We start from the raw sequence: 10,922 nt of genomic DNA on the forward strand, positions 1-10,922 counted from the left end.
GAATTGTTCTTGTTTTAAATATTTACACTTTCAAATGTCCATATTCTCTTTGTTGTTGACTTTTTTTCATAACGTTTCTTCCTAGACCATTGACTTTAGATGGAGTCTAAGATCTCTTTATTTAAGAACTTTCAAATATTTTAATCTTTATTCTATCTGGATTTAATTTTTGACAGAAACATCAATGAAGTGCCTGGTTTTATTTTCCTCCTGTGAGAATCTTCTAAGGCCTGTATTACTTGATAATTATTTTACCTTTCATCTCTGAACCTAATTTGAACTTGGGAATTTATCAAGCTTTCATATATTCTGAATGTTTCAAATTGGTATACTATGAAAAATAACTACTTTGTGGTGATAACTATTTTGCGTTGATTTAGTGACAATCATTTTATAATGTTTTCTCAGGATTGACAAAATATATGCTTTATTATAATCCAAATTTTTCAGTGCTGTATTTGTGGGAATTTCTTAAATTCAATCTTAAGACATAACAGCATTTTATCCATTTTTTTCAATTCTGGGTATCTTCAATTCCTATATTGTCAGTAACTGTCATGAGTCACCTGTGGTGATGTAGAGCAATAGGAATTTATTACAAAGTTGGGTCTGCAATTCCCAAATTGACTTGTGAGCAGGATTTCTCTTTTCTTTGGATGCTTTAAGGAAAAAAAGCATCTCACGCAACTGTCCTTGCTTTGCAGTAGTTCAGTGATCTCTGCCTGCATGCGGAGATGTAGTTAGTGGTAATCATTTTCTACTGAAGGCATTTCCCATTTCCTCACTATGTCTTTGCAAGACAAATTTCTCCCTTCTGTTGCCTAAGAATCTAATTCTTTGGATTTAAGTCCTCTGAAAATCCAGAATGGTATCATCTTGAGATTCCTAATTACATTTCCTGAGACTTTACATCCAAATAAGATCACATTCTCCAGCACCATGGGATTGGGTCTTGATCACATACTTTCAGTGGATGTACTAAGACTTCAACAATTATGTTCATTTAAATTAAAACAGAACAGAAGTTAATTTACCTGAAAATATAGAACCACTTCCTATTAGTTAAAATAATTTCACACAATGAAGTTTTACTCATTCCCTTGAGATAGGCCAGATCTGGAGTTCTCACTAATTTTGTCCTGAATATTCTTAATTGTTTATTTGTGGTAAAACATACATAATTTTGTTCACTTTAATCATTTTTATATGCACAGTTCCATCCTCATAAGTATATTTGATTTGTTATATATTATGATAATTTTAAAGGAAGAATTTTTATTATGATTATATGTAGTTATCAGATAAATATGGTTGATAACAATATGCTATATTTTAAAAGTTGTGAGATAGTATAGTTTAAGTGTTCTCAAAACAAAAATGATGAATATGTGTGATATAACATGTTAATTGGTTTAATTTAGTGATGCCACTGTGAACATCCTGTATTGTGTATCATAATTGTGCATGACTTTATTTATGAGCTAAATAAATGAATGGGAAAAAAGATAAAAAAAATAAGGGGTGATGTTTTCATGTTTATTTTCATCAACATTAAAATTTTATTCCCCTTAACTCATACATTGTGATTTTGTTGTATTAGAGATATTACTAGACCATTGACTTTAGATGTAGTCTAAGGTCTCTTTATTTAGGAACTTTCAAATATTTTAATCTTTATTTTATCTGGATTTAATTTTTGACAGAAACATTCATGTTTACTTCAGTAGATACAAGTAGTGAATTAACTATAAGTTAGTGTTTATGTACAATGATTTTCTTCTGTTCACTGAAATTTTCTAGAAACAAATACACCCAGGAAGCCAGGAGCTATTCTAGTACCAGGACTTTGAAGAGTGCCATGTGCTTGGGACAATGGAAATACAAGATGATCCTGCAACACCAGGCAGTGATAGTAAATAATTGCTAAGTAAAATGTAGGTTTGAAGGTTAGAGAACAGAGTGATTGGCAATACGTTTAGGAGTGACCAAAGAAGGAATGATTTGAACAACACGATAAGTAAATCTCATTTATTATATAAAATTCAAAGAATAACTGTCTATCAGTATATTCTGATCCAAATAAACAGCTGCTCAAATAAATAAATGAGAAAAAACAAATTCTTTGCATAAGACTCAGAAAGAATAAATATAGGAAAACATTTGAATACCAGTTATACTTAATCTGGACAAAACCCACCAATGAATGCCATCATTGCTAGGAAATATTTGACTAATTGATTTTCTTCCTAAAATATTTATTGATTATTGAAACAGTTTTATTGTGACTACAAATTATTTTGCCTTACACTCCGAAGGAGAAGCTTTGGTCACCTCATCTAGAGTCTGACCTTCAAATTAGAATGAGATGGGAAGGGGGGAAAGAACAACCTCACAGTGGGGAAACTGGGCACAGACTGCCTTAGTCAAGGTGTGGTGGTAAAAAGGGCATTTTGCTGCCTTGTCATTTTCCCTAGAAATTAGCAAGTCAACTCTAATCTTGAGGAAAAAACAGCCAAGCTCATATTGAAGGGCATGTTGTCCAAAGTGTGATTAGCAATACTCAAAAGAATCACTGTCTTTTATCTTATACAAAAAGCAATTCAAAACGGATCACAGACCTCAATTTAAAGACTAAAACACTGAACATATGCATATCTATATGCATATATATATATATGCATATATATACAGTATAACATGCAGAAAAAAGAACAAGAAAAATGATTATTTAGAGTGTGAAGAGAGACTGAATACAGATAATGAACATACTTTCTGAAAGAAAATATAAGCCTAATTATTTTTCTAGTTTTAATTATATAATATATTTTTTATTTTTGTGGTTGATAAGAGAGCATAATCAAGAAAGCATAAAATTCAATGTAGAGCTTCATGGCTTCAGAATTCCTATTCCAGCTGTAGAGATGTTCATTCACATGTATAGGCTTTGGACTTATCAATTTGAGTATATGATGTGGGGTCTTGTAACTTTTAATAGTAAAATTTATAAAAACGTTTAAAACTAAAAGAAAATCTGGGCAATGAAATGCAGGGACAGTCTTGGTGCTGTTATAAATTAGATGACAATAAATTCATGGGATGTCCCATAATTTAATGGACTAGATCCTGCTGAAGGAAAAATTGCATGTATTTAAAATGTGGTAAAATTCAAATAAAGATTCTACTTAATATCATGTCAATGTCAATTTTTCACATTTGATCATTGTAGTGTTCACTTAAGATATAAACACTACAAAATTCCAGAAGGAACATATTACATGAAGTCAATAGATCATTTTTGCAACTGTTTGTCTAATATAAAATATTTTAAGATAATTTTTTTAAATATTTATTTGTATTATTTTAAAGTGCAGGGGCAGGGCAGATGCCTTCAGTGGTCAGCAGAATCAGATATACTGGACCACGAGTTGCAGATGGCTACAGACCAGCTGAAGTGGGTAATGAGGCTCTAGTCTTCTGGAAGAGTAGCACATGCTTTCAGTCACTGAGCCACCTCTCTAGCTTTCAAATGAAAATGTTAAATGTTAAATGTTAAGTGTTATACAAGGAAACATGAACAAATGAAACAGAAAAGAAAGTGGGGAAAAAAGAAGTGGGAGAGGCACCAGAACATCAGTGCTACCATCTGATGAGATTAAACATGATTAGGACAAATGGCATGTTATGAAATAAAACAGCAATATTTCTAAAGTCTATAAAATTTATTTACACATGTGTGCTTAATACTATTATCTTAAGGCAGTAGCCCAAAATGTAAGTTTCATTGTTGATAGGAATGGAAGCAGGATGGGAGTGGTTGCCTGCAATTATCAGTGAATTACAGAGAATATATGTCCAGTAAAGAGAGGAGTTTAGATGAAAATTGATATAACTCCTATTGTTTTTCAGCAGGCAGCTTTGCTAACATGAACTTTTCCAGTGGCTTTTCTTCATTTTCCTGAGAAAAGCCTGCTTTGTTCCTGCTAGGCACTGTAGTCAACACCAAGGGCTTTTTGAAATTCTTGCACTGTTCTGATCCATGTGAATCAACATCAGGCTGAAAGGCACCTGACCCTCTAATCTTGTTTTCCAGGATGCTCCAATGTTCTATCAGTGTGACTTACCTCATTCAGTCTTCCATGCTTGAAATTTCTGTTGCAGTTTTTAATTTTCTCATTTAACTCACTAAAGGTTTCTTTATAAAATCATTTTATTAATATATTCTTTTTGTTTCTCCAAAGCACAAGACCTGCTCAAATTCAAACCATCAAATTCCTGGTGTGCAAAGGGGAAGAGTCAACATTCCTCACCCCTGATCAAGAGGTTGTTTGCAACTGATACTTTTGGGGAGTTTTGTTTTTCCAGTAGAGCATCACTGGGTGTATGGACCACATTCCAGTACATGCCCAATACCTAGAAGTAGTTATCAATTCAAAATGGACTCCTTGAATTTGTGTGTGTATGTGTGTGTGTGTAATTTTTTCTTGTTTTGACATCTTTGTCTTACTGATTTTCTTTGTTTTTATGTTTGTTTTGATATTTGTGTGTTTTTTTGTTTATGTTGACTTCAAGGCTCATTTTTCTTAGAAATAGAGAGAGGGAAGAAAAAACATGAAGTTAAATGGATAGAGATATGGGGAGGAACCAGTCAGAACTGGGGGGAGGGAAAGAATATGACCAAGATATATGGGCTTCCTCTGTCTGCTTTAGCAGTCTACTGCTGCTGTCCATGTTCAGCTCATTTTTACACAGCTATTTTGGTGAAACATTAGGCTGAAGCTTTTGACAATAATGGAAGAAATAATTTCATAGCAGACTCCCTGCTCCACTGGCTCATGGAATCCTTCTGGTCTACTTGTCTTTAACCGTGATCCCTGTGTCTTGGTTTGGGAGTTGTACTGTAAATGTGTCCAATAGGGACTTTGAGGGAATAAGAGGAGCAGGAAAGCATGTATGTTAACTATAATTTCAAAAAATAAAATAAATAATTGAAAATATATTGTGAGAAAAAATTTAAAGCCATTTTTAAAGAGAAAAGAAATATTAAGTATCAAATGGTCTCACTGGTAAGTAGCATCTTTAAATCTCTAAAGATAGAAATAAAATGATGGTTTCCACAGTTTGGGACATTAAGGAAGGGGTGGGATAAAAGCTACTGGTGAGTACTATGTCATAGCAGCACAGAGAGGAAGAAGTTGTTATGTGCCTGTTCACAACAGAGTGACTATAGATAGGAAGTCATACTAAGTGTTTTAAAATGCCAAAAGATTTAAATAATCTTATCTTAACAAATAAGCATGTAAAAAGATAGACATTTAACCTGATTTAAGTATTATGCTAAGTATACTTGTACTAAAATATCATGTGGTACCCTATTAATGAGGACACTTGTTATGTTTTTGTGTCAGTTCAAATAAACCTACTGGTTAAATAAGGTGGATCAAATGTATGAATGAAGATCTGTGAAAGGAGGACTTGACAGACATGAACTCAACATATGAAACAGTGGGATAAGACAGTAAGTCAAGTGAAGTAATTGTATGTGTGAAATTGTCCATAATAAGTTTAATCAATTAGAAGAGAAAATATAAAGTAAACAATTTTAATTGATTAATAAACATGTCACAGTTATGCTACAGCCTTTTGAGTCTTTCAAAAGCTTTTCCCATCCCCTGAGCTTAAGGAGAGATAAAAATGTATTGTTTGGGACTGAGCCCTTTAACCTCAATCTCAGCACATCTAGTAGCCATGGGTCTTCCTATTCCCTAATGCTCTTTACAAAGGGAGGCTTCTCTGATTAGGGCTGAGAGTAACGTTTGTCTGTTTTTTGTTTGTTTGTTTGTTTTTTCGAGACAGGGTTTCTCTGTGTAGCTTTGGAGCCTATCCTGACACTCTCTCTTCTGTAGACCAGTCTGGCCAGGAACTCACAGAGATCTTCCTGCCTCTGCCTCCCAAGTGCTGGGATTAAAGGTGTGTGCCACCAACACCCAGCTTATCTGTTTATTTGAGATTGTATCAATTTTGTAAAACAACAGCATTAAGTTCATAAGGTATGAGATCTCCTCAGCTGTGGGTGGGTAAGGAGGTTACAGTACTAGTTACGGTTTCTCTCAAGTGAAGTGGGTCTCAGAACTAATCAGACAAGGCTTAGCTATCCACAGATATGAGCATGACACAGCCAATGCAATAGTCTTAGAACAGCATAAGCTGCTGTTAGTGGGCCTCCACAAGACTAAGCTTGCTAATGGTCAATCACAGATTGGAGAGGGGCTGGCATTTCCCTATTCCACCCTGCTGAACTACTGAATAACTACTGAATATTGATGTATTCTGTGGAGAGTACATTGTCTTTAGTTGTACACCCACTGATGAGTACATCTAATTTCAATGGATATATCTCAATCCATGGTCATGGGGATAGCACTGGCGAAACTCAGCAGGTCACAAAACAAAACAGTACTTTATGAATTTGGGAAAGGAACTTCTAGAAAGGAAAGGAGGTGAAGTAGAGGTGGAAGGAAGATAAGTGAGGATGGGTGTGGCAACAATCATGATATATTGATATATATGTATACACACACATATATACACACATATATATATATACTATATATAATTGTCAAAGAATAAATTTAATAAAAGTTTAAAAATTAAAAGATCAGATTTATTTCATTATGTAGTTTTTCTGTTTTTAAAGAACTATTGTTTATATGTGTCTGTATGAGTGTGAGTGTAAGAGACAGAGATTTGTCAAGGTTCTCCACAGGAACAAAACCAAGAGAATGAATATTTTTAAAGGATATTTATTAGATTGGCTTATGTCATGAAATCTGGGTAGTCCAATAATGGCTGTGTCACACCAGAAAGGATAGAAATATTGAATTTTTTCAGTCCATGATGCATGATGTCTGAAATGTTCCAATATGGCAATAACAGCCTGGAGGATTCCTTGTATGCCAAAGGTTTTCAGCTTATGCTTGAAACCCAAAAAAGATATTTCAAATATCAGCAAAGCAATGTGGTGATACCAGCAATATAATGAATTTATCAGCAACAGTAAAGGCAAACAAACCACCACCACCACCAACAACAACAACAAAAAAATCCTAACAAACAAAAGCAAAGGTTTCTTCTTGAATTTCTCCTTTATCTGGCTTTCCACTAGTAGATTCCTGTGGTAGTTTAAGTGAGTAATGCCCCAATTAGTCTCCCATATTTGAACACATACCCTGGTTGGTGGCAGTTTCGAGGGATTATGTAATTTTTAGGAGGTGAAGCTCTGGTGCAGAAAGTGTGTCTCTGGGAGAAGATTGTGAGAGTTCATAGCTCTGCTCCACATTCAGTTTGTTTGCTCTGATTCATGTTTTCTGTTGGACTATTCTTTCTGCTCTCACTACATACTCCTAAGCCTTCTTCACCACTATGGACTATCTCACTGTAATAAAATTGCAGTTGGATAGTAGCCATAAAAATTCTCTGAACCACATAGCTTTCTTAAAAATAGTTCATCATAAGTGAGGTTCAACTCCAAGTGATTTCCTTTTTGGATCTGCCTCTGAGATTCCAGAGAGTTTTCATATGTGGAGTTACAACAAACATAAAATACTTACTTTTTTGATACCTCACTGTTTCAAATATTCTTAGGGTTTTACCTCTCTTTCTGGGACTGTAACCTTTAAAGTACAAGTTAGATGGAATTAATAGAGAAAATAGAGACTGAGTTTACAGTGCAGTGTTTGAACATTTGTGTATCACCCACAAAGATCTGAGTTTTATTCCTGGCCCAATAATAGCTATGTTTTGATGATAGAAGGTGTGGTTTATTTTCAAAAACAGTTATAACAATTCATTAAAAATCCAGGCAACTTCAAACAAGTTTGTTTCATTATGTTATTGTTCTTCAGGTTAGAAATTCAATGTAGATGTTAGTGGAGTTCAATGGTGGTACTGATAGGCTGTGGTTCACCGAAGGTTTTAGGAATACGTCTATCCTTGCTGTTCCAGATTAGATGGAGAATTTGGTTCCTTGTATTTGGAGGGCTATAAATATTCATGTTCTGTTAGTTGATAGTGTTGGCAATCCCAAGATGCTAGAAGGTGCCTGTTAGGCTCAACTTAAGATCCTCCACTTTTTGTAAGTCAACAAGTTGGAGCTCTTCTCTTGCTTTGAATCTTTCCTCACCTTCTCCCATTGTCATATTTTTTCCTCACTCTCTTCCTCTCCCTCATTTACATTAAGCCCATGTGACCGTAGAAGACACATGCATATAATCAAGAAATAACCTCACTATTTTAAGATTAATTTAATCACTTAATCCTATCAGCAAATTAAATTTCCCCTTGCCATGGATAGTAATATTTTCACATATTCCAAAGATAAGAGTGCATATGTCTTTGGGAATACATTATTCCATATTCAATAGAGTAGAATACATAATACAGATCTAATTTCTAACAATGACATCAACAAGCATCCAATCTGTGCTAACTCTGGATCTTGGAGGTTCTGTGAAAACTTTGTAGATAGTAATGCCACCCTTGTGACTGCAATTTTGTTTTCTTCAGAATGAATATACTTCCTAGTTCATCTCAAAGGCAGACAAAATGCTTTGTAGTCTCGGAATCATTTGCCTGCTGAGTAGATACTTAAACTACATGCTTTATCCTCCTGAGTCTATGTTGGACCATGTGACTTTTGTTGCTTAATAGAATGGTAGCAAACATAGTGTACATTCTTCCACACTTGTTTCATGAAAAATAAACTCTTAACAAATGATCTTTTACTGTTCCCCCTGTTGTTTCCATGAAGGAAATGCTGTAAGGATGAGCACATACCATCACACAGGCCCTTTGTCCTATGTCGCTAGTCAAATATGCCATCTTCTTAGCACACTCATATATATGATATTAATATTAAATAATCAAGGAGTATACTTTTTCTATTAAACCTGTGGATTTTGAAGACAAAATAGTGTAGATTTTATCATGAACTCACTGATAACATCTACCAAAATACTTGCTAAACACTTACTGTCTTGAAATAACTCACCAAATAAAATAAGTGGGCACAATTTAAATCGGTGAGCGTAGGCTCAAATGTGCTACAAGCACATCCACATATATTTCTTTTCTTGGTCCTACTTGAACTAATAAGTGAAAACCTTCAATGACTTCAGAGATGATCAGATCAAACTCTATTTTTATCCAAATGAAAAAAGAATCAAGACCATTTAAAGTGATTGCCTCACAGACTCTTGGTCACATAGTTTACACTACCCACTTGATTCTCAGGCCACCTGACACTTTTTCTCTTCCACCTTGTCATTTTTAGGATGACTCATGACAGTTGTTGAAAGAAGACTGGAAATGGTATATCAATTAAATAATTAGAAGTAAAAATGCTAAAGCTGTTTTCTCAGAATTATGCCATAAATTAAAACTTATAACCCCAATTTTATAACACCTCTACATTAACTAATTGTGTAAACTCAAACATCTGTGAGTAGACAATTCCTTGGCATGAGATGCAATGTGTGAGAATACAACTTACCTCCACTATAACAGGCATAATACGTTAAGTCAATTTCAGTTCATGTCACTTTGTGACTAATTCTTTTTCTTAGATACTATTTATTCAACAGTTACTGCTTTTAAATTTTGCTTATCCACAGGAATTTCATGAAACATTGAAGCAATGATCAGAGAGAGCATGCTAATATTTAAAAGAACAGGCTTAGATAAACAGGAAACTGAAAACTGTCAACACTCACGATCTGCTGTTCAGTAGGTGAGAAGATTGTTGAGGGCAAAAGCATTCTCACTCACCCACCCTGTCTACCGAAAATGATTTATGATTTTTTTCACTTATCATAGACCCAAGGAAAATGTGAATGCCATTTCAGAGAACAGAAGTTTTTCTGCAAAAGATAACTCATCTATTGCTGATCATATGTAACTCATCACCTAGAAGTAAACTGAAATATTATTTAAATTAATGAACATCTATGCATTCATGCATTCATACACATAAAGCAACACACATAGAGAGATACTCATTTAAATCTGGATTGCAGCAGTCCTACTTTATTATCTCTCTATGTGGAGGTGCAAAAGTTATCTGTATCAGAATCCAGGTATTTTTTCCTCTTCAGCCTAGGTCTATATTTAACTATGTGGGTGAGGTATTTAAGTAATGCCACCATACTCAGCTGAAAGTAATTAGAAGAGGAAAGGGGGTGAAATCAGGAAAGCAGGAAATTAGAACCTAAAAATAAGGTTTTTCTGTCTTCCTGTCTGTGGGCCAATCAATGCAAGGAGTTGTCTACCAATATGTGTCACTTTTGAAAGTTTCCAGGTATAAAATGACAGATTTCATTTAAACATGGGCATAGAATAAGTACCTATCTAGTATTAAATATACTTCAATTCAACTGCAATCTGGCAGTGTGGCCCTGGTATCATAGCCAACCATAGGGTAGAAATCTGTTCAAACTTAAACTACTGTTTAGGCAAAGCAGATGCTTATCACTGTATATTTATATAAAACAGGACATTATCTCCCGAACAAGAGCCTTTATTCTAGTTATGTGAAAGTCATAAAAGTTTATTAAAGAGATACATGATAGTAAGTCTATAATGAAGGCTCTGATCAGATGGAGCCTCAGCTCTAGGAAACTGCACTTAATACAGACAGGGAACCTTATGTAGCTGAAGCTCTACCTCTTGTCCATGGGGAAAGTATTGAGGGGTCCAGTAAATTTGAGAACTCCTAAGTTCTATGTATTGGTAGTTTATATTAAAACACAAAATGGGGCTGGAGAGATGGCTCAGCTGTTAAAGGCTAGGCCCACAACCAAAAATATAAAACACAATATAAAGGTGCATAGTCCATAGTATTACACTGATATTTGGATTATATTATCTAT

This window comes from Cricetulus griseus, assembly GCF_003668045.3.
Source record: "Cricetulus griseus strain 17A/GY chromosome 1 unlocalized genomic scaffold, alternate assembly CriGri-PICRH-1.0 chr1_1, whole genome shotgun sequence".
Classification (NCBI taxonomy): Eukaryota; Metazoa; Chordata; class Mammalia; order Rodentia; family Cricetidae; genus Cricetulus; species Cricetulus griseus.